The sequence below is a fragment of the Schistocerca cancellata genome, chromosome 4, assembly GCF_023864275.1.
Source record: "Schistocerca cancellata isolate TAMUIC-IGC-003103 chromosome 4, iqSchCanc2.1, whole genome shotgun sequence".
Classification (NCBI taxonomy): domain Eukaryota; kingdom Metazoa; phylum Arthropoda; class Insecta; order Orthoptera; family Acrididae; genus Schistocerca; species Schistocerca cancellata.
In genome coordinates, this window is record NC_064629.1 from 426,096,026 (window position 1) to 426,122,427 (window position 26,402).

General features: G+C 44.7%; 1 protein-coding gene and 1 pseudogene across 1 annotated transcript in view; both read right to left on the reverse strand.

The window, feature by feature from the left end:
• Positions 1-26,402, reverse strand: part of LOC126184712 (1-acyl-sn-glycerol-3-phosphate acyltransferase alpha) — a 683,439-nt gene that overhangs the window by 448,309 nt on the left and 208,728 nt on the right. The window lies entirely within an intron of this gene.
• LOC126185958 (5S ribosomal RNA) lies at positions 2,030-2,147 on the reverse strand (annotated as a pseudogene).

Sequence of the window (26,402 nt, forward strand, 5' to 3'; positions counted from 1 at the left end):
ACGTACACAGGTGGTTTCCGTTTTCAATTACGGAGTGGAATAGAGTGTGTCCCGACATGTCAGGCCAATAGATGTTCGATGTGGTGGCCATCATTTGCTGCACACAATTGCAATCTCTGGCGTAATGAATGTCGTACACGCCGCAGTACATCTGGTGTAATGTCGCCGCAGGCTGCCACAATACGTTGTTTCATAACCTCTGGGGTTGTAGGCACATGACGGTACACATTCTCCTTTAACGTACCCCACAGAAAGAAGTCCAGAGGTGTAAGATCAGGAGAACGGGCTGGTCAATTTATGCGTCCTCCACGTCCTATGAAACGCCCGTCGAACATCCTGTCGAGGGTCAGCCTAGTGTTAATTGCGGATTGTGCAGGTGCACCATCATGCTGATACCACATACGTCGACGCGTTTCCAGTGGGACATTTTCAAGCAACGTTGGCAGATCATTCTGTATAAACGCGATGTATGTTGCAGCTGTTTGTTACAACACGCAACTGAACGTCGGAGGTTTCAAGCGTCAACTTTAGGTTACAATATCCCCGGATGTAATTAACATTTTACAATGCAACAAACGGCACTGATTACGTATTTGTTTATATGTTCAGATGTGCTAACAAAACTAACGTGGTTCCATTTTTAAAAAAAACGTAGGTTTGTGTTAAAAAGCATACTTCTGTGCATTTTTGTATGTTTTGTATTAAACAATTACACTAGCCCCTCTCCTCACGTTCGGTCTGTGGAATCGGTTCGTCAGTATTTGATGTGGTTTACGAAATATATCCAGCGGTAACGTTAGGTGACACCCTGTATAAGGCTCACCGGCCATTTGACCATCTTCTTCTGTGCGGATGCACACACAGTGCCCGAACTTTTACGGGAATCGGCAAAAAGCCATGAGTAATGAGTAATGAGTATAATGGGCAAGGGGACTATGAATATAGTGCGGGACAATAAGTTGGGAATGTGGGTCTCACGGGAGGTGTGCCAGAGATAAGTCCCTGCAGTCGCACGAACCTCTGTCCTCGGTGGCTCAGATGGGTAGAAATGTTGAAATGTGTGTGAAATCTTATGGGACTTAACTGCTAAGGTCATCAGTCCCTAAGCTTACACACTACTTAACCTAAATTATCCTAAGGACAAACACACCTACCCATGCCCGCGGGAGGACTCGAACCTCCTCCGGGAGCAGCCGCACAGTCCATAACTGCAGCGCCTCAGACCGCTCGGCTAATCCAGCGCGGCCCAGATGGGTAGAGCGTCTGCCATGTAAGCAGGAGATCCCGGGTTCGAGTCCCGGTCGGGGCACACATTTTCAACTGTCCCTGTTGACTTATATCAACGCCTGTATGAAGCTAGGGGTATTCATTTCATTGTAATTTCATACTTCAGCATGACTCACACAATGACATTATGCAAGGGCTGCTGCAAAACAGCACAGAAAGCAATAATGATATAATAGTTCATGTGGCACGTGGCATGTATTTAAACGAAAATTCATGGTCCGTTACGATATGCGAATGGCAGAAAACGAAGAAGAGGAAGTGCCAGGACGTGTACAAACCGATAAGGTGACCAACAGTGTACAGAAAATGAATGCAAGAAGAATTATCAATCAGGTGAACAAAACATGTGGCTCACTTGCCGGAACACCATGTGGCCAAAACTATGATGTGGGAGGTCCCGAAGGAACACGTCAGCTTTTCAAACGCAGTAAGCGATGGATGGACGAAATCATGAAAGACCTACGAATTGAATGGTAACAGCTGAAGAGCGCAGTCACTGAAGGTAGACGGTGAGGTAGGACAGGTCGACACACGACTTTGAAAATCGATAAACACCGTATAAGTAAGATGGTGCTATCCAGCGATGTTTTTACATTGTACCGTATTTATCGTAGTGTTGTTGTTGTCAAATCTCGGCCAACTTGTCTCGTAGGCGACGTTCAAAGCCATAGATGTGTTATTACTTGCAGCCCATCACTGAATCACTGACATACTGGTCACAGCTTTATACACTGGTGAGTCATGGCAACAGCGCATGGCGATCCGGATGGTCATCCATCCAAGTTCCGGTCACGCCTGACAGCGCTTAACTTCGGTGATCTGACGGGAACTGGTGTATCCACTGCGGCAAGGCCGTTGCCTCAAGACATTATGACCACCTGCTTAATAGCGTATCAGTCCACCTTTGGAATACAATAGACCAGCAGTTGTGCGTGTCAAGGCATTCGTAGATTTCTGCGGGTATTTGTCACCAGATGTGTAACCACAGGTCTCGAAAATCCTGCAAATAACCGACCCGTGATTTGTGAGCATGGAGCTGGCACCTGATAATGGTCCAGAGGTGTTCCATCTGGTTTAGATCAAGCGAATTTCGTAGTCGGGAAGTCAACATGTGTTAACTATCACACACCTCAAACCACTGTAGAACGAATCAAGCCTTGTGGCACGGGCAGTTATCCTACTGGAAGATGCCATCGCCATCAGGGAAGACATCAAGCATGAAGAGATGCAGGTGAACAATATTCACGTAATCCATAGTTGTCATGAAGTCTTCTATTACTGTCACACGTCCCTTGAAACGTCAGCTGAATGTCCCCCATAACATTATGCTGGCCCTCCAGCCTATCCCCTTGGCGCGATGTATGTTTCGAGCAACCTTTCGCCTGGGTGACGGCGTATTTAGACACGACAATCGACCTGGCGTACATAACGCGTTATTCATTAGAACAGATGACACGATTTCACTGATTCACGGCCCATTCTCGGTGATCTCGTGCACACTGCAATCATAATTCACGATATTGTTGGGTCAGCATGGGAACATGTAGGTGTCTTCTTCTGCAGAGCCCAATGCGCTGAACGGTATGCCAAGTAATGGTCTACGACTTTTTGAATTATAAAATCCAGTATCTTATTTTGTGCAACGACTGTTCATTAGAGACAAAAGTAACGCCTGGAATTCTCTGGGAGGTGTGATATTATCTCTCCTGTTTTCCATGTGCCTAAATTTTTCGGATAGGGTGTACAGCAACCTGCAACTGTTTGCTGGTGACGCTGTTGTATACAGGTAAGTTGCTTGACATGTGGAAGCAACTTACACATTCTTCTGTCAGTTTAAGGAAATAACTAAGTAAAGTTTTATTCAGCTTATTTCTTGTCTACTTCCATTCACATACTACTCAGGCTACTTAACTCACTTACGTCGATTAATTACCAAAGCGTAACGTTACAAAACTGCAAGGAGAGTTTTGGAGACGTTTAGTGCACCATTAAGAGAGATCACCTACAGACCGCCATACTTAGGTCCTGATCCAGATTATGAATTGTGTAACAAGTCAGATTTAAAGTAGAAATAGAATCAATTCAGATGTTGTGATTCTTGAGTTTCTCCCGGCGTATTTGATAATCAAACTATCCACTGGTGTGCTGCCTGTCTACAGTGTCCAACGGGCACAATATTTCGGCGATCATACATGTCGCCATCATCAGGTGAACTGACGGACTGAGCTCCTGTGAACGTGCCGGCACGGAGATCCGTACGCTATGGCTGCTCAGAGGGAACTGGGTTCGGTCGCGGCGGCGGCCGATTTAAATACCCTCTGAAACTGAAACGGAGGGTAAATTACCTTTCCTTGACGTCTTGGTCAAGAGAAGGGCTGACGGCACCCTAGGTCATGGGGTGTATCGGAAGACAACGCACACTGATCTGTATTTGCACGCAGACAGCTGCCACCACCCTTCACAGAGGAACGGGGTACTTATAACTCTAGTACATAGGGCGCGCACTATCTCTGACGCAGAGAGTCTACCCCAAGAATTGGAACACCTGAGAACTGTATTTCGAAAAAATGGGTACTCAGAGTGGCAGATTCAACGTGCTCTCCGCCCAACCATTGCAGCACAACCTGTTGAGATGGATGAAGTCACGAGGGAGGAGGTAGGCACTGCATTTATTCCATACACAGGCGCACTCTAAGGGAAAATCGCCCGCATTCTGAAGAAACACCAGGTCGGAACTGTGTTTTGTCCTCCAAATAAAACTCGTGCACTGGTGGGGAGCGCCAAAGATGACCTCGGTTTGAGGAAGGCCGGCGTGTACCAGATTCCGTGTCAATGTGGCAAGTCGTATATTGGTCAGACGATGCGTACCGTCGAGGATCGATGCCGTGAACACCAGAGGCACACTCGACTGATGTATCCGAGCAAGTCGGCGGTCGCTGAACATTGTTTGTCGGAAAATCACGCCATGGAGTATGACCGCACGAGGTTTCTGGTACAGACGTCGAGATACTGGGACAGCGTTGTTAGAGAGGCCATCGAAATTCGCACCAATGGGAGGGAGCGCGCCGCGGGCGGAGGGTATTTAAATCGGCCGCCGCCGCGACCGAACCCAGTTCCCTCTGAGCAGCCATAGCGTACGGATCTCCGTGCCGGCACGTTCACAGGAGCTCAGTCCGTCAGTTCACCTGATGATGGCGACATGTATGATCGTCGAAATATTGTGCCCGTTGGACACTATAGACCGGCAGCACACCGGTGGATATTTTAAATTCAGATGTTTGCTGTTAGTTTTGTTCTGAGTGTTCAAAAAAATGTGCGTGAAATCTAATGGGAGTTAACTGCTAAGGTCATCGGTCCCTAAGCTTACACACTACTTAACCTAAATTATCCTAAGGACATACACACACACCCATGCCCGAGGGAGGACTCGAACCTCCGCCGGAACCAGCCGCACAGTCCATGACTGCAGCGCCTGAGACCGCTCGGCTAATCCCGCGCGGCTGTTCTGAGTGGTTCGATCTGTACGAGAGCGTAACGGACATGCCTTTTGAGCTTAGATAGGATTCCTTAGAAGGAAGAAGACTACTTTTTCGCGAAATGTTTGTGGAGAAGTTTAGAAAGTCAGCGTTTGCGACACATTGCAGAACGATCGTCTTCAACGTTCATTTCGTATGATAACGTCAATCACTTTGACATCGCTTCATGTGCAAGGGGAACAGCAAGGACATGGGTAGCAATGGTGCAAAACACCCTCCGCCGTACACTGTACAGTGAGTTGCGCAATACTCATTCATAAAGAAACGAGACGGAGGCTGCAAAATGAAAACCGCTAAAATGGTTATGATATGCCTCCGTGCGGAAGAAGATGCCGTCCCTATAAGAGTGCTGAAGTCCCAAACTCGCCGCTAGAGGCATACGGGCGCACACCCACGCGACGATCGAGGGAGCACGTGCAAGCGGCGACCGTCCGCTGCACTCAGTCGGGCTGAAAACAGTGAAATGGAAGTTTGAAAAGAAGAGCAAATGGGTGTCCTGTCATCGGACGCAGTGCGAGAAGCGGAAATACACTCCTGGAAATTGAAATAAGAACACCGTGAAGTCATTGTCCCAGGAAGGGGAAACTTTATTGACACATTCCTGGGGTCAGATACATCACATGATCACACTGACAGAACCACAGGCACATAGCCACAGGCAACAGAGCATGCACAATGTCGGCTCTAGTACAGTGTATATCCACCTTTCGCAGCAATGCAGGCTGCTATTCTCCCATGGAGACGATCGTAGAGATGCTGGATGTAGTCCTGTGGAACGGCTTGCCATGCCATATCCACCTGGCGCCTCAGTAGGACCAGCGTTCGTGCTGGACGTGCAGACCGCGTGAGACGACGCTTCATCCAGTCCCAAACATGCTCAATGGGGGACAGATCCGGAGATCTTGCTGGCCAGGGTAGTTGACTTACACCTTCTAGAGCACGTTGGGTGGCACGGGATACATGCGGACGTGCATTGTCCTGTTGGAACAGCAAGTTCCCTTGCCGGTCTAGGAATGGTAGAACGATGGGTTCGATGACGGTTTGGATGTACCGTGCACTATTCAGTGTCCCCTCGACGATCACCAGTGGTGTACGGCCAGTGTAGGAGATCGCTCCCCACACCATGATGCCGGGTGGTGGCCCTGTGTGCCTCGGTCGTATGCAGTCCTGATTGTGGCGCTCACCTGCACGGCGCCAAACACGCATACGACCATCAATGGCACCAAGGCAGAAGTGACTCTCATCGCTGAAGACGACACGTCTCCATTCGTCCCTCCATTCACGCCTGTCGCGACAGCACTGCAGGCGGGCTGCACGATGTTGGGGCGTGAGCGGAAGACGGCCTAACGGTGTGCGGGACCGTAGCCCAGCTTCATGGAGACGGTTGCGAATGGTCCTCGCCGATACCCCAGGAGCAACAGTGTCCCTAATTTGCTGGGAAGTGGCGGTGCGGTCCCCTACGGCACTGCGTAGGATCCTACGGTCTTGGCGTGCATCCGTGCGTCGCTGCGGTCCGGTCCCAGGTCGACGGGCACGTGCACCTTCCGCCGACCACTGGCGACAACATCGATGTACTGTGGAGACCTCACGCCCCACGTGTTGAGCAATTCGGCGGTACGTCCACCCGGCCTCCCGCATGCCCACTATACGCCCTCGCTCAAAGTCCGTCAACTGCACATACGGTTCACGTCCACGCTGTCGCGGCATGCTACCAGTGTTAAAGACTGCGATGGAGCTCCGTATGCCACGGCAAACTGGCTGACACTGACGGCGGCGGTGCACAAATGCTGCGCAGCTAGCGCCATTCGACGGCCAACACTGCGGTTCCTGGTGTGTCCGCTGTGCCGTGCGTATGATCTTTGCTTGTACAGCCCTCTTGCAGTGTCCGGTGCAAGTATGGTGGGTCTGACACACCGGTGTCAATGTGTTCTGTTTTCCATTTCCAGGAGTGTACATCGAAGAATGGCACTAGGAGAGCACTGCACGTCCGTTGCGAGGATCAAGGAATGACAGAAGCAGTTATGGGAAGCACTGATGTCATTGACCGATGATGCACGCGTTATCAGTGCTGTAGTCCGGCAGGCAGATGCTCTCATCATTCAAGACAGACGAGTTACAGTAGCAGCCATTGCCATAGAGGTCGGATTGGGCGTCGGAAGTGCGCATACCATGATTAAAGACACATTGAAATTTCGCCATGTGTATGCCCAATGGATGCCTCACGGTCTTCAACCAGCACAGAAAGCATGTTGAATTGGAGTCTCTGTCGAACATCTGCAATGTTATGTCAAGAAAGTGAGTGTGTTCCTGTCATGAATGGTTACTGTTGTAATTACATAGTGTAATTACACTCAGCTGACGTAAGTCACGGGATACCTCCTAATATCTTGTCGGACCTTCTTTTGCCGAGGTTAGTGCAGCAACTCGATATGGCATGGACTCAACAAGTCGTTGGAAGTCCCCTGAAGAAATATGGAGCCGTCCATAATTGCAGTATTTTGTGCACGAATTTATCTCTCGATTATGTCCCATAAATGTTCAATGAGAGTCATGCCGCGCGAACTGTGTGGCCAAATCATTAGCTCGAACAGTCCAGAATACTCTTTAAACCAATCGCGAACAGTTGTGGCCCGGTGACATGGCGCATTGTCAATCACAAATGGCTGCAGATGGTCTCCAAGTAGCCACACATATTCATTTCCAGTCAATGACCCTGTTAGTTGGCCCAGAGGATCCAGTCAGTTCTATGTAAACACAACCCGGACCATTATGGAGCAACCACCAGATTACACCGTGCCTTGTTGACAAATTGGAATGCATGGCTTCGTGGGGTCTGCGCCACACTCGAACCCTACCATTAGCTCTTACCAACTGAAATCGGGACTCATATGACCAGGTACAGGTTTTCCAGTCGTCTGGGGACCAACCGATATGGTCACGAGCCCAGGAGAGGCGCTGCAGGCGATGTTGTACTGTTAGCAAAGGCTCTCGTGGCGGTGGTCTGCTGCCATAGCCCATTAACGCCAAATTTCGCAGCACTGTCCTAAAGGATACGTTTGTCGCTCGTCCCACATTGATTTCTACGATTATTTCACGCAGTTTTGCTTATCTGTTACCACTGACAATTCTACGCAAACGGCGCTACTCTCAGTCGTTAAGTGAAGACCGTCGGCCACTGCGTTGTGCATGGTGAAAGGTAACACCAGAAATGTGGTATTCTCAGCATACTCTTGACACAGTTATGTCGGAATACTGAATGCCTTAACTATTTTCAAAAGGCAATGTCCCATGCATCCAACTCCAACTACCACTCCGCATTCAAAGTCTGTTAATTCCCGCGCCTATAATGACGTCGGAAACCTTGTCACAGGAATCACCTGAGTACAGGTGACAACTCTGCCAAAGCACTGCCCTTTTATACCTTGTGTAACCAATGGTACCACCATTTGTATATGTGCATATCGTCATCTCTTGGCATTAGTCACCTCAGTTTACTTAGAACCCGAGACAAAGTGTCTAGTTGAAGCTTGCCAGGTTGCAGCCACCCAGAGTACCTCTCCTCTTAAAGCCTCCGTTTCACGGTTTTATGTCCGACAGTGAACTGGACGGCAGATGCTTGCGCGTGCTAGCTCTGTCGTCACATGGGTGTATGCCCGAGTTCCAGTAGAGGCGAGTTTGGGATCTCAGCGCTGTTATAGGGACAACATCTTCTTCCGCAAGCAATGACATTATGATCCTTCTAGCACTTTTCATTTCACAGCCTCCGGCTCTCTCTTTCTTTCTTTCTTTTTTTTTTTTTTTTTAATGTACGTTTGGTTTTCTATTAGGCTATTTCGTAACATTCTTTTTTCGTTGAACTGACGAAACCTGTTAAAATGTGGCAGAATGGAGAAACAGCTGTCAAAGCTGCGGTCCTCGCCCTCTAAAGCTACCACTCTTCAATTCTTTCTACACGAGTTGAAAGAGATCAGGCCAAGGGTGGGATACCCGCCCGGCAAGCCGCGCGGTCTAACGCGCTGCATCCCGCACGGGAAAGTGTGCCCGGCGGCTTAGTGTCGAGGTCTTGTGTGCCGGCCAGCCTGTGGATGGTTCTTAAGGCGGTTTCTATCTGCCTCGGCGGATGCGGGCTGGTTCCCCTTATTCCGCCTCAGTTACACTATGTCGGCGATTGCTGCGCAAACACTGTCTCCACCTACCCGTACACCGTAATTACTCTACCACGCAGACATTGGGGTTACACTCGTCTGGTATGAGACGTACCTGGGGAGAGGGGGCGCGGGGGTGGGGGGGTGTCCACTGGGGGCCGAACCCTACAACGCACAATAACCCTGGGTTCGGTGTGGGGCGGCGGTACATCATCTCTTCCTTCCAGTTACATTTGAATCAAGTGTGCATAGGGCATGCTTTTAGTAACTTCACCTGATTGCTAGGTTTGGGTTCTCCACGTGAGGTGTCGGAATGTATGGAAGAGGGAAGTTGGCCTCCGTTTACCTGAAAGCTGCCCTGGAGGAGAGGTTAAAGTCGCCTTAAGACTCTCCAGCCTCGGGACGACAAATACTTGCTGGCTGGTGGGTTAACTGGCGCCAGAATGAACGTTGTTGGCTGGATTCTCCCGTCGCATACGAGAACTGCGTCTGTGAATGGGAGGCACTCGCCAGAAAAGCGGAGCAGAACAACAATTGCACTTCGGTCAGCCATTTAATGCTTCAAGTAAGTGAAGGTAATTATTTGCTAAGAGGGCGAATTCCTCGAGTCCTGGCTAAAACACGATTTATTGAAATTACATCTTTCTACGTTGCATGAGAAACCATACGCCTTAGTTTCTGCTCTGTGGTGGTAGAAGGCCACACTTTGGTTCCGAGCCTTGCGAAAGTTTTCGACACGCTTTCCTCGGGTGTGGGAGAATCGCGGATTGGTTCATCCTAACAAAATTACCGTAGGCTGGAGAAGTAACATTGTTATTAAGCTTTCATTGGCCGGAAGCTTTGGAGCTAACCCTTTGGTTGGCAGAAGAGGTGCTCAGAATTATAACGCCGAACCCTAAATCAAAGAAGCGATGAGAATTTCGAGGATTACGCGGTATGCACTCTTGGAGTTGTCTCAGGTCTTTGATTTCGTAAAGAACCTTTCACGCAGGCTCCGGACATAGAAAATCTCACACTAATGAGCGTCAGAGGTTGAAGGACATTGGAGAGGGTGGCAACGGTCGTCATGCCGTTGCAGCCAAGCACAACCGGTAATTTATATTAGCGGCGTAGTGTTTGCCTTGTAACATGGGTTGTATTCAGTCGGTAATTTTCATTCCATATTTGGAAAAGCTCGCGCGCCTCACCAAAACCCCACAGGGATGAATATGATATCAGGGACTTAGCATGACATCGTGGACAGAATCGTGCAGCCACTCAAGCCGTTAGTCTTGGATGGTAAACTGCTTAATTGTCATTCAAATCCTGTAGGCTTTTATCTATTTATTCACCACCAACCAGTGTGGTCTTGCCACCATAATCATATATCAACTAATAGTATCATTGTTTGTTTGTTATAGAAATACATTGTTATCCAATTTTATTTCATGATGTCAGATTATTTTACTCTGTTGCGTTCACCTGAATTTAGATAGTAAAAGGAATATTTAAATTAGAACTTGAACTCAATTTTAGTACTGTGAAATTTTACAGCACATCATGCCAGGTGTTGTTAATACAGGAACCAACACCATAATGCAGTTACTCTGGCTCAGCTTGATTTCATTTAAACAATTAATCTACATAAAAATAATTAGCGTTTCCATTCTGTAATATATTTGTTAGGTAGTTGGGTTCATGAGAGCTGCCGGGATCACGCGAGTCCAAGTGGTGCAGACTCATTTTATCCGTAGCACGGTTGGACTTTGTAAGGTTTATCAAATTTTATAATTTTGTAAGTAGGTTTGATAAAAATGAAACATTATTGAGAAGTATTACTTACAGAACTATATTGATGAAAAATATTGCACACAACAAATAAAATGCATCTTTGTAGTAAATAAATTACAAACTGTATAAACATTGTAAAAATATTTGAAGCAAACCATAAATGTATATTTTTGTTTACGGCATTCTGTACAGTGTGACGTGTAATAAGTAACAGACTTTATTTGCTCACCATAAATTTTAAATAATGGATAAATTATTAATTAGGAATAAAAGAAAAATGTTTATAACTAAGAGCTGAGAAAATATATCTTCCCAGGAACAGTACTTTTATGACAATTATAATTTGCATGTCCTTGATTTGTAAACTCATACATTATGTCAGTGATGCCATGTTTTGCAGCTGTGTCGTATTCTATAGACAAGATAACTAAATTTGACAGTTGGCTTTCACCCACTCTCGACCTTAAGTGTTATTTCATTATCTCTTACTCGCTGAAACGATATTCACAAAAACAAGCACTCACTGGCATTTCCATAACAATCCTCAAACCTATTTCACTGTTTATGTAGCGTCTCTTAACTTATAAATTGAAAAAAACTTCAAATAAACAGTTTAGGAGCCGTGTCAACGCTTTCACTCGAAACTAGAAAACAGTTATTTTGTTAACTAGCTCCACTGTATCAATATCTCTGCTACATTTGGACCAAAAGCAGATGCACATTTTCGAAACAAGGTATTGTGAATGGCTCTGAGCACTATGGGACTCAACATCTTAGGTCATAAGTCCCCTAGAACTTAGAACTACTTAAACCTAACTAACCTAAGGACATCACACACACCCATGCCCGAGGCAGGATTCGAACCTGCGACCGTAGCAGTCCCGCGATTCCGGACTGCAACGCCAGAACCGCTAGACCACCGCGGCCGGCGAAACAAGGTATTGTGTTTTAATTTAAGACGATTCCTGCCATGAAATGAAAAGAAGATGGTATGGTGCGATACCATTCCATTACACCTACAATTCTACTAAATTTTTATATGAAAAGAGTACAGCTGTCTATAGGCCCAAAGACTAACAACTTCCGTAATATTATTAATGGGTCACAGACGGATTTTTATTGAATTATTTTTATTCACACACCAGATCATACCAACCGGAGATTCGTAGAAGCAAAATTACTGGCTGGTAGAGTAAGTAAATTGCATATGGCATCCACCAATTTCACTTGCTTTTTCCACCGTAGCGGCTCACTTCACCCTTCAGTTCGAATAAATCGGCTAAGATCGGATGCCTTCCGTCAAATAGGAAATTTGCTTCAGCATCCGCTCGCCGACATTTGGGACCCTACAATACCGTAGCGAACTAGAGGCAAGAACTCCATTGTCGGACAGTATAGGCTGCATCTCCGTGAACCGACCACTCTGTCGCCACAAAACCCATGTTAGCGGCAGACGTCTGTTCGTTAGCAGTCCTTTCCTTTCGATGTTACTTCTACGAAATGATACTGTATAATTTTGAGTGCGACAATAAAGAGCTTTTACAGTTGCTGGCCGAGGGAAAAGTCTTTTCTCGCACGGAGATTTTTAAGACTACGAGTGGCATGAGAATTCGTAGTTAATTCTGAAATCGTCTTTCTTTTTGTTTTTTTTTCTTCTTTTTTCAGTCAGTTTTTGCGCTCTCTCTATGTTTGTGCCCTTGGATGGGGCGTATTTCGCCATGCCTACAGCCGGTATGGCCCTGCCTAGAGATAAAATATTGAGAAATCCTCTGTAGTTCGACGACTCCATGAATGAATTTGAGTGTGAGAAAATATCCAGCCAATCTGTCATCATTCGGTGAGAGCGAGTGCGAAGTTCGAGATAAATCTCGCATAGCCCGCCCAGATGAAACCAATTAATGACTCGCAAGCAGGCTGTAATCCCTGCATTAACGTCTGTTCGCTGTGGGCGCGAGATAACGCGGCCGCATTGGCAGCGCTCTGCCGACTCTCGAGAGGTGAGCCGCTACGGCAGCTGCCTGTGTGGAGTGACGTCCTATGTACGAACTGCTGCGTCCCAGAATACAGCTGTCAAATCTCAGTCGCTCGCTATTTTGCCGGAATGAAGTAGCTCCTACATGATATTTCAATATTTCCACGAATATCGCAATGCAGTTCCTCTTAGCAATCGTTGCACAAATGCCAAAATGGCAGAGACTGAAATTAGTGATAGCGGAATAGGAAATCAACTAAAACCGCTCAGCAGAGGAAAGGTGACCGGACATTACGAGAGACTTACACGATTCGATACAAGGTGTTTCAGGCGAAACAGTAAACATTTAAGGAGTACGAATAAAGCATTCCGTATAACATGTGTCCAGTTTTTATTGGTTACAGAGATACAGTTGCTAGAATGTAACCCAAACATGTACTCACAGAAATGAGCAAAGGCAAACGATGAAATTCTAAGTCAATTTCCAAAAATTTCACCTTTGACTTCAAAGCATTTTCGAATTCTCTTGGGAGTCAAGGGTTTCTACGTTGGAGTTGTTCTCCAGCGCGCAGGCATGCATTAGCAACATCGGGTGGCTGAGCGGTAAAAGTGCTTAAAGCTTGTCTGAGAAATACGGATTAAAATCCATGCCTGGTCATACTGATAAAGGTTGGTGGTTCCTCTTAACTATTTCTTGCAAATGGCAACTTTGTTTCTCAATCAAGGCCACGGCTTATTTCGACCCCTACGCCGTCTGCAATCACTCCAATGTTGCGTGTAACAAGGAGAGTTAGTGGCTTAAGTACCACGTAGCTTTCTAGAATTAATTGCATGCAGTCAGATACCCCCCCCCCTCTCTCTTTCTCTTTCTCACTCCTCACACACAAAAAACCGTCACCCCTCCTCCCCCCAACACCCATACAGGATTTTCATTCAGTGAAGCCATCGGCATGCTAAGTTGTGTAGCTCACACTCAATATGTAATAATCAGTAATAAACCTGTTAAACATAATTTCAGTCCCAAGAACCAAGAAATATGGAAGGAATGTCAGACTTAACCTCGGTTTTATAGACCTTGTAAATAAACGAGCCCCTCTTCCAGACCGTGAAAGCCCAGAGGATATCTACCGGCCATCGTGTCATCTTCCGCCTTGAGGCGTCAGGTACATTCGGTATGGAGTAGCTTTACCGGCAGCTTTGCAGACGTTTCAGACCGTGGAGCCGCTGCTAATCGGTCAAGTAGCTCTTCAATTAGCATCACGAGGCTGAGTGTACCCCGCGCCACCCCTCCCGCCAAGGAAAAAATCCTTGGGAGTACTGGGAATTGAACCCATGTCCTCCACATGGTAGTCACCTACGCTGACCACTCAGCTACGGAGGCGTGCACCTTGTAAATACGATACGTTAATATCATAATAGTAGATATAATTTAAATTCACATATAAAAATAAATGATCATATGGCATTATTGGCCGGGAGACCCTGTCTGGTGTTTCCAAAATGAAGGAGAAGTACTGGCGAAATTAAAGCTGTGAAGGCTGGTTTGGAGGTGTTCTTGGATATCTCTGTCGGCAGAACACTTCCTCGCAAAAATCGAAGGTCGGAGTTTCGGGTCCAGGTCCGATACACAGTTTTAATCTACTAGGAAGTTTCTGGCTGGTGTTTTTCGGCCGCCTGGTGCAAGCATTCTAATTTACGCCACTTCGGCAAGTTGCCCCTCTTTGTGATGAAGATGAGATGAAGTGCTTAGGATAAAAAAATCACTCGGTTTCCGACTTAAAGTAAATGCCTGACCCAGCGTCCATGGTTTGTTTGCCACCAAAGAAGACGAAGTAAATATTCCTGAATTCCAATCAAGAACAACTGCCAAAATGAGAAACATAGAAGTAGATATCATCGGTGTAACGAAGCAGCTTAAATCACTTAATAAAGGCAAGACCTCCGGTCCAGATTGTATACCAGTCAGCTTCCTCTCAGAGTATGCTGATAAAATAGCTCCATATTTAGCAATTACATACAACCACTCGCTCACAGAAAGATCCGTACCTAAAGACTGGAAAATTGTTCAAGTCACACCAATACCCAAAAAGGGAAGTAGGAGTAATCCCCTGAATTACAGGTCTAGATCACTAACGTCGATTTGGTGTTTTAGAACACATACTGTATTCGAACATTATGAAGTACCTCGAAGGAAACGATTTATTGACACGTAGACAGCACGGTTTCAGAAAATATCGTTCTTGTGAAACACAACTAGCTCTTTCTACTCATGAAGTAATAAGTTATATCGACAGGATATGTCAAATTGATTCCATGTTTTTAGATTTCCAGAAGGCTCTCGACACCGTTCCTCACAAACGTCTTCTAACCAAACTGCGTGCCTACGGACTAACGCCACAGTTGTGCGACTGGAGTCGTGATTTCCTGTCAGAAAGGTCACAGTTCGTAGTAATAGACGGAAAGTCATCGAGTAAAACAGAATTAATATCCGGCATTCCCCAAGGAAGTGTTATAGGCCCTCTATTGTTCCTGATCTGTATTAACGACATGGAAGACAATCTGAGTAGCCGTCTTAGATTGTTTGCAGATGATGCTGTCATTTGCCGTCTTGTAAAGTCATCAGATGATCAAAACGACTTGCAAAATGATTTAGATAAGATATCTGTATGGTGCGATAAGTGGCAATTGACCCTGAATAAGGAAAAGTGTGAAGTTATTCACATGAGTACTAAAAGAAATTAGCTAAATTTCGATTACGCGATAAGTCACGCAAATCTGAAGGCTGTAAATTCTACTTAGGGATTACAATTACAAAGAACCTAAATTGGAACGATCACATAGATAATATTGTGGGTAGAGCAAACCAAAGACTGCGATTCATTGGCAGGACACTTAGAAGTTGCAACAGGTCTACTAAAGAGACTGCTTACACCACGCTTGTCCGCCCTATTCTGGAGTGCTGCTGTGCGGTGTGGGATTCGCATCAGGTGGGACTGACGGATGACATCGAAAAAGTACAAAGAAGGGCTACTCGTTCTGTATTATCGCGAAATAGGGGAGATTGTGTCACAGACGTGATACGTGAATTCGAGTGGCAATCATTGAAACAAAGGTGTTTTTCGTTGCGACGGGATCTTCTCATGAAATTTCAATCACCAGTTTTCTCCTCCGATTGCGAAAACATTCTGTTGGCACCCACCTACATAGGGAGAAATGATCATCACTTTAAAATAAGAGAAATCAGAGCTCGCACACAAAAATTTAAGTGCTCGTTTTTCCCGAGTGTCGTTCGAGAGTGGAACGGTAGAGAGACAGCATGAAGGTGGTTCATTGAACCCTCTGCCAGGCACTTGACTGTCAATAGCAGAGTAATCTCGTAGACGCAGACGTAGACGTAGGCGTCATGTAAAGCAGCTGTGAGCCGTTACTTGTGGCAAAGTGCATGTAGTGGCGTTTAAGTAACAAATATGAAGAACGTAAACAATGATTTCTAAAGTGATTTGTGTCCCGAGAATAATCCCGTGGAATCAAATAGGTGTCAGCTTGCCATCAAACTGAACTTATTTATTTATTTATGCATTTATTTTACCTGGCAAGATTAGGGCCTTCAGGCCCTCTCTTACACCTAACCAGGCATACTCAGATTCAACAAATTTCAGTTTCTACAGAACATTAAGGACATATAACATGTTATACAGTATTAATGTTACAGAAAAAAATTAGAGATTATAAAAGTAGTACAATGATAATTATAACAATCAAAATATAATTATAATAATCAAGAATAATAATAATAGTAATGACTATGTATAGGAAAGTAAACATATTTTTTCTTTTATGAATGTCAGTCCTATTGCTAGTTGGGAATTTTCTCGTTATATTCTTGCAGCTTGTGAGTTATTCTCATCAAGCAGAGACATAAGACGATAGAATGGGGTGAAAGAGATATAGAAGAGGTAGATAGGTTAGAGGAAGAGAAATAGAATGGTAAAATTCGAAGCTATGATGGAGAGGAGAAAGAAAAAGATGAGAGGGGCACGACAATGGTGGCTATACCGTCCCTAATATGTAAGTCTTGAGTTCCCTCTTGAATGTTAAGTGGTTCTGGATAAGACGCAGATCATAGGGGAGCGCGTTCCATAGTCGTATGGCTGAGATGGAGAATGACACAGAGAAAGATTTTGTGTTATGTAAAGGTACAGCCAAGATGCTAGACGTATCCGATCTGGTATTGCGGTTGTGGAATGATGATAGGTGTTTAATGTGAGAAGATAAGTATTGGGGGCACCAGTGGCTAAGAAATCGATGAAGTAACCATATCGTGTGGCGATCGCGTGCTTTATGTGGGCGTATCCAACCTAGCTCGGAGTATGAAGGACTGATATGATCATACATCCGTATATTGCATACGTATCTAACGCAAGCATTCATCACTAGCTCGAGGCATCTCGAATTTTCACTATTTGTGCCGTGTTGAACTACATCACAGTAGTAAAGATTAGGCAAGACTATTGTTTGGACTAATTTTTGTTTAACATGGGTTGAAAATATTTTTCTAAATTTTTGAATTGCATGTAGGGAGGAGAGTGATTTCCGGCAAGCTGTGACTGTTTGTTCTTCCCAGTTTAGGTGTTCATCCAAGATTATTCCAAGGTCTTTTACTGTTTTTTGGTATGGTAGTTGGGTACCATTGAGGAGTATTTGAGGGACTGTTTCGCGAAAGTACCGACTGATTAACTTTGGATGAGATATAAGTATGACCTGGGATTTCTTGGGGTTTAGTTTCAGACCTAGGTTCTGTGCCCATCGAGAAACAGAGCAAACATCTGCGTTCATACTCGCTACTGCGTCAGCAATGTTCTTGGGGCTTGCACTTATGTACAGTTGGATGTCGTCGGCATATAGATGGTAGTTGCAGGAGTGAATCACTGAAGAAATATCATTAATGTACAGTGAGAAGAGTAATGGACCAAGGACGGAGCCTTGGGGAACTCCAGAGCGCACGTTTTTCCATGATGACTTTTCCGACCCACAAATGACTTGTTGACTTCTGTTTTTGAGGTAGCTGTCGAACCAGTGTATAGCGCTGTTTGAGAAATTCAGCTGTTTCATTTTAATTAGTAATACATCAAAGTCAACTGTATCAAAAGCCTTGCTAAAGTCAAGCAGTGCTAGGATGGTAGCTTTACGTCTGTCCATAGCATGTTTAATGTCATCAGTTACTTTGATTAATGCAGTTGCTGTACTATGGTGCTTTCGAAAGCCTGACTGATATTTGTCATGGATGTTATGAGTTTTGAGGTAATCCGTCAGCTGTTCATGGACGATGTATTCTAGGGCTTTAGATATTGCAGGTAGTATGCTGATCGGCCTGTAGTCACCTGGCGACTTAGGGTTGTCAGTCTTGGGTATAGGTTGAATTAAACTTTGCTTCCACTCAGTAGGATATGTGCTACTGACAAGAGACAGGTTGAAGATGTCTGTGATAACTGGAGTAATAGTGTCTACAACATTCTTAATCATGCCAATGCTCACTCCATCATTTCCTACTGCCTCGGAAGAGATTCTCATAATTGCCTTGTGTACTGTGCCGGTAGTTACATGTTTTAGGAAAAACTTGTCTCTCGAGAGATTGATATCTTGGGGCTGGTAATTTGTCGCTGCGTGGCAGTTTACAGCTGTTGAGAAGAAATCGTTGAATTCTTCTGCAGACGCTTGATAAACAGCCTCAGATCTTCGCTTCCCTATACCGAAACTGCGCAGCTTTTTCCACAGTGCAGCAGGTTTTGTTATACCGCATACGACTGAGCGGGCATGTCTGATTTTGGCATTCCTCACGCTTTGCTTGGTTCTATTTCGGAGTTTCCTATAAGCTTCGTACGCCTCGGGAGTTGGGTTACTCTTGAAGGCCCTATGTGCAGCATCACATTTATTCATTAACTGGCGTAATGCAGTGGTGAGCCACGGAGCGGGAGCTCTCTTTACCTTGACAGTGCGTTGAGGAGTATGTTTATCATACAGTGCAATAATTTTGCGACATAATTCCCGAATTTTTCCGTCTAAAGTCGGTTCATTGCTTATATCATGCCAAGGGATGTCTGAGCAATCCTTTTGAAGAGCGTCATGGTTAACATTGTTAAGGTTTCTGTAGGTTACCAGGTGAGATTTTTCTTTGGTAGTATGCACTGAGTAATTTAAGAATATCACGTCGTGAGCAGAGAGTCCTGGAGCGGATGTCTGATTGGCGCGAATTATTTTATCTGGTCGCTTTGTTGCTATTATATCTATGAGTGTATGGCTGTGTGGCGTGTGATGAGTTGGGTCCAGCGGTGTTAAACTCATATCATTGGAGTGGAACAGTCTCCTTAGTTTGTCTGCAGAGGGAGATTTTAACTGTAAGTCGATGTTTGTGTCGCCCATAATGATTATGTGTTCATACAGTGTCACGAGCGAGGACAGGGCAGACTGAAAGGAGGACATAGCACCGACGTTTGGAGGTTTATAGATTACTCCAATTAGCAGTTTCTGATTTGATGCATTTATTTCGAAAAACAAGAACTCTGCTTCTCCATCGCCCTTTGCATCCGATGAGCATAGTACAGTAGGTCTGAGATCAGAGCGAACATAGGCACCCATACCACCCCCGCGTCGTGTTTCACGATCTGCCCTTAGGAGAGAGTAACCAGTGATTCGGATAGCGTCGGAAGAAATGTTTGGTTTCAACCAAGTTTCAGAGACGAGGATAACATGGAACAGCGATTGGCAGAAGAGGTCACAGAACTCGTCGAAGTGCGCCGTTAGCGACTGAGCGTTCGCGTGGGCCACTTATGATTACGTGACGTAAAGAACTCCAGATACCTAGCCACATTCCGTACTTATTTTTTACCATCATTTTCTGTCTTTTCACAGCCACACATCGACCCTCACAGTTCTATGAACTAACGCTAAGAACTATACCATCTGCTGATGAGTCGCTAGGCGATTTGAAACAGGCAATAGGAAAATAAAAATTCTACCATCACGAAAGACGACTGGTTGCAGCCATTTCTGAACACTTTTTATGTTAATTCTGACAGCCGGTTTCGATATACGTTACAGGTCATCATCTCATTCCCGTAGAGGGCGTTGAAAGAAAAGTAATCCATATTTTGAAAGGTGTTAGCATGGACCGAAACGACGAAAAAATATGCAGCAAACATGGCTTCTAGAATGTATACCTAAAGAGCTATGAGAGTTTCATCTTCTGTACTGTAAAAAGCATCTCTTCTAATTCAAGCTCTTTGTTTTTCATGTTTTGAGAATTAGTGTTACAGATCAAATCATCTACATTTACGTGATTACTCTGCAATTCACATTAAAGTGTCTGGCAGAGGCTTCATAAAACCATCTTCAAGCTTTTCCTCTACGGTTCCACTCTCGAGAAGTGCGCAGGATAAACGAATACTTACATTTTCTTCATGCGAGACCTGATTTCTCATTGTTTTATTATGATGAACATTTCTTCCTATGTAGTTGGGCGCCAGCAAAATATTTTCTCAGTCTGAAGAGAAAATTGGTGATCGAAATTTCATGAGAAGGTCCTGCGCAATGGAAAACGCCTCTGTTTCACCCATTGCCACCCAATTCATGTATCATTTCCGTGGCTTTCTCTCTCCCGTTTCGTGATAATACAAAACAAACTGCCCTTATTTGAACTTTTTCGACGTCCTCCGTGAGTCCTAACTGATGCGGATCTCACGATGTGTAGCAATACTCTAGAAGAGGACGGCCAAGCGTAGTGTAACAAGTCCCCTTAGTAGACTTGTTGCGTTTTCTAAGTGTTCTGCCCCTACATCGCTTTCTTTGGTTTGCTTACCCCACAGCAGAACAACGAAAAAATGCCCCGTAAACACGAGTCTAAAATGCTTACTTTAAGAGTTATGAGTACTCATTCAGTAAAGGAGATGTGCTTCACAGAAGCAAAGCTCTAGGGGTATGCATTTCGAGCTCTCATTCAATGGTCATTTTTTTCGTTTGGTCCATACCACCACCTCACAAAACGTGGAAAGCAAAGAGCTTGCAGCAGCGAGAGATGTTTCATAGTGATGTAGACGAAAAGTGTCCAGAGTTCCTAAGGTATACATTTTAGAGCCCCTGTTTAAAAGACATTTCTGTCTTACTTTGGTCCATACTACCGCCTCTCAAAATATGGAATACTTTTTTCAACACCTTCTATAATAAAAGAAGAGAAAGGAATACGATAGTACATATCTGATCGTGATATGGCATAAAATACGTACAGCGGCTGTATACAAACAAAAAAATGAAGTATCATAAAGCAGTTCTACCTAAGTACTGTTAATAGTAGTTCGTTACGAGGGGGAAGATTCATTTAAAATTACGTGAGTGATGGAAATCGCACGATACGGAAGTGATGCAAATCGTCAAATGACTGACCATATATTCCAGCGCTCTCGTATAATAAATGACTCCATCATACTAAGTTAAAATTTTGAAATAAAGACCTGACAAAACATACACATACATAAAACACTAACATTGACACATCTTAATTTTTTACACAAGAAGTTGGAAATGTATAGAGTTACAGAATAACCAATGAAGGTAATCGCATTAGGGCACCACTTGAACAAGGTTTAGCGTTGAATGTGCATCAATCCCTCTATTTTTATGTTTATGACTCACGAATAAAGAAAACCATTGCCTTTGTCTCAGTTGGCGTTCTGCCTCTCCAGCACATCTTCATACAGGGTGTTTCAAAAATGACCGGTATATTTGAAACGGCAATAAAAAATAAATGAGCAGCGATAGAAATACACCGTTTGTTGCAATATGCTTGGGACAACAGTACATTTTCAGGCGGACAAACTTTCGAAATTACAGTAGTTACAATTTTCAACAACAGATGGCGCTGCAAGTGATGTGAAAGATATAGAAGACAACGTAGTCTGTGGGTGCGCCATTCTGTACGTCGTCTTTCTGCTGTAAGCGTGTGCTGTTCACAACGTGCAAGTGTGCTGTGGACAACATGGTTTATTCCTTAGAACAGAGGATTTTTCTGGTGTTGGAATTCTACCGCCTAGAACACAGTGTTGTTGCAACGACGAAGTTTTCAACGGAGGTTTAATGTAACCAAAGGACCGAAAAGCGATACAATAAAGGATCTGTTTGAAAAATTTCAACGGACTGGGAACGTGACGGATGAACGTGCTGGAAAGGTAGGGCGACCGCGTACGGCAACCACAGAGGGTAACGCGCAGCTAGTGCAGCAGGTGATCCAACAGCGGCCTCGGGTTTCCGTTCGCCGTGTTGCAGCTGCGGTCCAAATGACGCCAACGTCCACGTATCGTCTCATGCGTCAGAGTTTACATCTCTATCCATACAAAATTCAAACGCGGCAACCCCTCAGCGCCGCTACCATTGCTGCACGAGAGACATTCGCTAACGATATAGTGCACAGGATTGATGACGGCGATATGCATGTGGGCAGCATTTGGTTTGCTGACGAAGCTTATATTTACCTGGACGGCTTCGTCAATAAACAGAACTGGCGCATATGGGGAACCGAAAAGCCCCATGTTGCAGTCCCACCGTCCCTGCATCCTCAAAAAGTACTGGTCTGGGCCGCCATTTCTTCCAAAGGAATCATTGGCCCGTTTTTCAGATCCGAAACGATTACTGCATCTCGCTATCTGGACATTCTTCGTGAATTTGTGGCGGTACAAACTGCCTTAGACGACACTGCGAACACCTCGTGGTTTATGCAAGATGGTGCCCGGCCACATCGCACGGCCGACGTCTTTAATTTCCTGAATGAATATTTCGATGATCGTGTGATTGCTTTGAGCTATCCGAAACATACAGGAGGCGGCGTGGATTGGCCTCCCTATTCGCCAGACATGAACCCCTGTGACTTCTTTCTGTGGGGACACGTGAAAGACCAGGTGTACCGCCAGAATCCAGAAACAATTGAACAGCTGAAGCAGTACATCTCATCTGCCATTCCGCCAGACACGTTGTCAAAGGTTTCGGGTAATTTCATTCAGAGACTACGCCATATTATTGCTACGCATGGTGGATATGTGGAAAATATCATACTATAGAGTTTCCCAGACCGTAGCGCCATCTGTTGTTGACAATTGTAACTACTGTAATTTCGAAAGTTTGTCTGCCTGAAAATGTACTGTTGTCCCAAGCATATTGCGACAAACGGTGTATTTCTATCGCTGCTCGTTTGGTTTGTATTGCCGTTTCAAATATACCGGTCATTTTTGAAACACCCTGTATATACTCTGCAAGACACAGAACTGCGTATGGTGAAGGGTACACTTTACTAATATTATCGATTCTCTTTCCTAGTCCATTAGCGTATTGAACTCGGAAAACCGACTGTCTATATGCCTCTGTATGTACCCTAATCCCCCTTATCTTATTCTCATGATTCCTATGCGCGATAGACTTCGGTGACAGTATAAACGGTCGTAAAGCGTTCTTCGAATACAAGTTTTCTAATTTTACTCAACAGGGTTTAGCGAGAAACCTGTTGTGTTTCTTTCAAGGATTTCCATTTAAGTTCCAAGGACTGCTGTTAACACTTTTGTAGCAGCTATACCGAATGTTGTTATTCTACCAGAGCGTCTATGAATTCATTCGGTATCTGATGTCAGGTCAACTCGGAAGCAAGGAGGGAAGAATAGTGTTTAACGACCCGTCGACGTTGACGTTGTTAGAGACAAATTGTTGCAAGGATGGGGAAGGAAATCGGCCGTACCCTTGCAAAGGAACCATCCTGGCATTTGCCTGTAGCGATTTAGGGAAATCATGGAAAACCTAAATCTGAATGTTCGGACGCGAATTTGAACCGCCGTTATCCCGAATGCGAGTCCAATGTGCTAACCACTGCGCCACCTCACTCAGTAGGTCTAGTAGGGAAGAACTCCAAACGCTGGAACAACACTCTGTTTATGGGATTGGTGGAACTGGTCGCAGTAACGTATTTTATGCCATTTTCTTTACAGAGTTACTGTATTTTCCCAGAATCCTTTCAACAAATCCAAGTCTTCCGTTCACCCTGATTTTACGTGACTGTCCCATTTCATATTGCTCTTAGTAATATCGCCAAAAAATACTCACGTGGTGTGGCGTGCTCAAGACGTTTACCACTAATCTTGTAATCGTATACTGTCGGTTTTTTTTCTCTTTGTTAACAGCATTATTCTGCATTTATCTACCATTAAGGAGAGCTGCAATACATTAGAAAAAATGAATACTTTCTCCAATTATCTATACTAATCCCTACGATGATCGCACGACGATGCTTTTCTGTATACAACCTCATTGTCAGAGAGCAATTTTATAATACTACAAATTCTGTCGCGCGGGATTAGCCGAGCGGTCTCAGGCGCTGCAGTCATGGACTGTGTGGCTAGTCCAGGCGGAGGATGGAGTCCTCCCTTGGACACGGGTGTGTGTGTTTGTCCTTACGATAATTTAAGTTAAGTAGTGTGTAAGCTTAGGGACTGATGACCTTAGCAGTTAAGTCTCATAAGATTTCACACACATTTGAACATTTTTTTGAACAAATTCTGTCTGATAAATCTTTTATGTATACTGAAGACAACAGAGGTCTTATTACACTTCCGCCGGCCGCGGTGGTCTAGCGGTTCTGGCGCTGCAGTCCGGAACCGCGGGACTGCTACGGTCGCAGGTTCGAATCCTGCCTCGGGCATGGGTGTGTGTGATGTCCTTAGGTTAGTTAGGTTTAAGTAGTTCTAAGTTCTAGGGGACTTATGACCTAAGATGTTGAGTCCCATAGTGCTCAGAGCCATTTGAACCATTTTTTTATTACACTTCCTGGTATCACACCTGACGTTATTTTCGTTTATGTGGAACATTCGCTGTCCAGAGTAACATACTGGGTTCTATTAGTCAAATATTCCTCGAATCACTCACACCTTCGCGGAGGTATTTCGTATGATGGTATCTTGATTAGTAGTCGACGATGTGGAACAGCATCAAACACCTTTCAGAAATCTGGGAAGTTGGAATGTACGTGTTCCGGCACCTGCTGTTTGCAAGATGTCGCGTATGGCTAACACGAGTATGGTTTCACGAGAGCAGCTTTTCCTGAATCCATGCTGATCCTTTGGGAGAAGCTTATTTTCCTCCAGGAACACCATAATGTTCGATCTTAGCATAATCTCTAGATTCCCGCAACAGATGGGAGCAAGCGATGTTGCTCTGTAATTCTGTGCACTCGATCTTTTACCCTCTAAAACTGATTAGCTCCTTTAAGCGTCGTTGCTGAGCACATCTGACGTTAAACGCATCGTAGCTCGTGCACCGGACGAGACTAATGCAACGCCTTGAGCGGCGAATCGAGATCACAAATAAATAGACGCGAGTCCGTGACGCGCAGCCTGCGACATGTCAAGGCCGCAGTTGTTGAGCAAGGTGCGTGGCACGCTTTTCTTCGCAGTCAGACACGCGAACACGCATCTCGCAACACGACCGAGCCAGGTGGCGCGGTGCTGAAAGACTGGTCTTCCATTCGGGAGGACGGTTGTTCAAATTTAGGTTTTTCATATTTTGCTATACTCGTTTAAGACGAAAGCTGGGCTGGATCATTTCAGTAGGACATGGCCAGTTTGTCTCCGTATCCTTCCCAAATCCTAGATTGTGTCTCTAATTGCCTCGTCGTCGACGGAACATTAAATCGTAATCCCCATTTCTCTTTGCTACACTAAACATTTTCACATACTCAATGACAATATGATTTTTTTGTAATCACATTTATTCATTAGTTACGGTCATTCTGTGTGATCACTGCTACTGTTTCTGTTATACTGTATATATTTAGTTCACAATCGTTACGTATAGTCAGTGAATTATTGTTTTATCTGTCTAATGAGGATAAAATTTCGTGTAAGCATTGACATTTACTCCTTTTCATTGTACGCAATTGTTTGTCTTGCTTTTGTTTACACGCATTTTTGCAAATTATTTGAACACCTGTGCGATATCTTTCATATCTTTCACACTTCGATGTCATGTTTGTAATTGAGGTTGTCGTCTTTAATTGTGACAGCTATGCTATCCCCCAACAAATACGAGTAAATCGTACTCGATAGAGGCCGACCAGTATGTTTAGGAGTTTACCTCTCTCGCGGAGCGGCCTTTTTGGACAGTCTAGTGTACATAACATGCCAAGTTGTTGCACTCACTGCCCGCCGTGTGTCTACCAGTGGAGCGTTTATATGATCCTCATGTTCCAGAATTAGCGTTTACCGTTACGTATAAACATAATTAGACTGCGTAAGTCATGATACTGGCACAACTCTGTCGTAATTTGTTATGAAGATTATTGGCAGTGTGAATTACAAATCATTCATACCTCCAATATTCTACTGCATTATCCTAATTTTTGCCTTGTTCACCTGCATTTAAGCTGATGACGTTCTATTGGATGAAACCTTTCATGATAATAAATGTGTATCGGCATAGCTGTGGTGGTTCTTCATTAATATTAACGAGTGTCAGCTGTGGAGCTCAAAATGATCAAGACCAGGAAGCACATCCTCCATCTCAACTGTTATCACCCCCATTCACTTTCAAGAAGATCTAACAGATTTGTCCATACTTTTTCCAGTTTAAATTCTCATCAGGATCGACTCCTAAGAATTTTAAAGTTTC